Source organism: Cynara cardunculus (assembly GCF_001531365.2).
Source record: "Cynara cardunculus var. scolymus isolate 2C chromosome LG 15, CcrdV1, whole genome shotgun sequence".
Classification (NCBI taxonomy): Eukaryota; Viridiplantae; Streptophyta; class Magnoliopsida; order Asterales; family Asteraceae; genus Cynara; species Cynara cardunculus.
In genome coordinates this window covers 11957970-11961349 of record NC_037542.1, presented here as the reverse complement: position 1 = coordinate 11961349, position 3380 = coordinate 11957970, and positions in this window count along the sequence as shown.

The window sequence follows — 3380 nt, the reverse complement described above, 5'->3', positions numbered from 1 at the left end:
TTAATCAAATCCATTTCATGCATTATTAATTCCTCCATAAATAAATTATAATTTTAACTCATTTATATATGCTTTCAAGTTTCAATCCATCCATGAATTACTTGCTTTAATTTGTTGGAAAAAAAAACTATTATTTAATAAAATACTTAATATACTTTATTTTGAAAATTACAGTATTTGATTATCTATACTATATTATAAAGCATTCGATAAAAACTCTAAAAAACCATTTTTTATGTATGAAATAATGTGTATTAAATATATATTACTTAAAGTTTAAAATTACAAGTAAATTATGCGTAAGTATAATTTATTAAAGCTTCATTTTTGAATTCGTATAACTAACTGCAGATAAACATAATCAAACACATGATAAACATGTCATTTTAAATATAAAAAATCTAAAGTATAATTAAGATAATCATTGAGTTCTAACATAATCATTATCTTTATAAAATTTTATTGTTAAGACAAAAATAAATTACTTCACTAAATCGTAAAAACATTATCTTTCTCAAAACCATATAAACAGTATTATATCAACGAAGACAAAAAATAAAACGAAACATTAAAATGAAAATATATTTTGATGTATTGTGCGAATACCCTTATAGTATTATTAAATATTTCATACATTTAATAAATGTTTTATTTCAAGATTTCTTAACAACAATGTTATTTTTGTAAAATAGAAAAGAAAAAAATACGAAGGAGAAATCTTTAAATTTAAAAAAATATATATATATAAAATAATGTTAGAGATGATTTTACCAGTGGAAATATAATCTAAAAATATTTTCTTTCATGCTTTCCTATACAATATTATAAATAATTTCATAAAAAACTCTTAAAATTCATTTTTATGTATGAATATTGTTTATTGATGTATATTATTTAAAATTCAAGATTACGAGTAAATTATGCGTAAGTACAACTTATTAAAGCTTCATTCTTGAATTCGTGTAACTAATTACACATAAAAATAATCAAATACAGAATAGACATCTCATTTTAAATATAAATAAATTATAATATAATTAAGATATCATTGAATACTAACAGGATACTTAATGATTAACTTTATAAAAGTTATATTATTAAACCAAAATTAAATTCCTTCGTTATTAACCTTAAATTAAATATAAAAAAGTAAATATTTCGTTATTAACCTTAAATTAAATATAAAAAGTTCTCCATATTTTGGAAATTTTACATTTTTTCTACTTTTTCTATTCTGAAAAATTTATAAAAGTAAAAAACTTTCCTAAAATCTTCATTCTCAACATTTTGAAGAATTTATTGAAAATGCTCTTGACGAGAAAAAAAAAAGGATATATTAGAAAAATCAAATGAGAATATTTTTAAAATATGAGAATAAACAAATGGCAAAATCATGTGTGATTACAAACACATTCAATAGAGGTCAAAGTCGTGTAAAGGGCCGTTTACCCAAACACTTATGTGGTAAGTGTTTAACGATAAAATTCAACTTTATCACTTACATACCGGATAAGATTTTAGTTTACCAAAACAACATCGTATGTAACAACTTACCCGGTAAGCGCTAACCGTGGTAATAGTCGTCGCCATCACTTATCGGGTAAGACTTTCGCTCCTTGCCTTTGCTCTTACCAGGTAAGATTCTTGGTCCTTGCCATATTAATCCGATAAGAGAATATGACTTGGTAAGCGCTTACCCGAGTAAGCATTTGGTAAACGGCCCCTAAGTCACATATGATTTTACGCGTTAATGTAGTGTAAAATTAATTTGATTCGACTGTTTTCGTATTCTATTATTTATTTATTGGTTCTTCTCTAAACCTAACTTTATATACACACACACACACACACACACATACATATCAAGGCAAAAGACTCGTGTGAAAAGAAGAGTTATGTTGAAAAACGTAGGAAACGATTTATACCATTGATCACCTTTAATCTCAAAACTATCTATGAATCACAATTGGTACGATGATTGATTATGTGCATCTCGGGACATCTCATCCTAATGTAATCCAAAGGTGAGGATCCCCTTTTCTACTTTTCACCTTAACCCTCTTTTTTTGTGTGATTAATCTGGATATCCAACCCACTATGCGAGCCGACTAATCCCAGTACGACCACCTGCTTTGCAGATAGTCCGGAGTCACCGCATCTGAACTTCTGTAACCACAAAAAGATTTTTATTCCTCTTTAAATTTGAACCTGAGACCCTAACTCTCTTTCTTATCAGAATTCAAACACGTATATCAATTTGTTATAAAGTAATTAATAATTGTATTTTAAAATAAAATATAAAATTGAAAAAAATGAGTAAATGAAATGACGTGACAAAAGCAGGTTTTATATGAGAGTACGTTCACGACAATGAATACGAAAATTTGTACACTTTTTTTTTCCCATTATTTGATTGGACATCACTTTGCTTAATACAGTCTTATTTTTATTCTTTTTTATCAGATCATCATTATTTTAAATTTTACAACAAAAAAGGCTACTCGTTTTAATCTAATTATTAAAATTAAATTTCAGAAAGAAATGCTATTATTGATTAATGTTTGGAGTTAATCAAAATTAAATAATAATAATAATAACAATAATAATAATAATAAAACCTTGAAGGGAAACATGTTAGGGAGATGTGTGTTGGACAACGAAGACCACATGGACGAAGGCAATTTGGGCCTTTTTCATCTTCGATACCAGTCACAAACCACAGGACGAAGGCATTTTTTGCCGATGGAGGGTGGCGCCAGCGATGGAGGTGGAACCGGCGATTTGGTATTGATGGGATCTGGATTGTTCTCGATTCCGACCATCTCCCCTCTCACTCTCTCTGTCCCTTATGCACCGAACCTAGAAATTGAATCCTTTCCTTGTGCCTTGAACCCAAATCTGGGATGGAGGTATTCTTCGTCCCTCACCCATGAACGTCAACCCTCTCTCTCTCTCTCTCTCTCTCTCTCTCATTGTGGAAATCCTGCCGCCCTTGAGATGTGAAGTCCAACCATCAGTTAGAGCATCTTCAACCATATCATTAAAAAAAAACACAAAAAACATCAAATATAATGAGCTCATCAACGTTAAAAAAAAACTCAACTCCAATCACACTCTAAAAAACACCAAATTTATAGACCCCACATTAAAATAACATATTTTATTTACTATTTTAATAACAATAATTATAGTTTTGAATAGAAACTATGTTTATCCGTTATCATGTATGTTAAATTATGTTATAAATTTTTATTTTGTTATTTTACGTTAATGTTAAAATTTCTTTTTCTTATGTAAAATTATATATATATATATATATATATATATATATATATATAGGGGATTAATCAAATGAGAACTGAGTTGTTTGTGGTAACTGT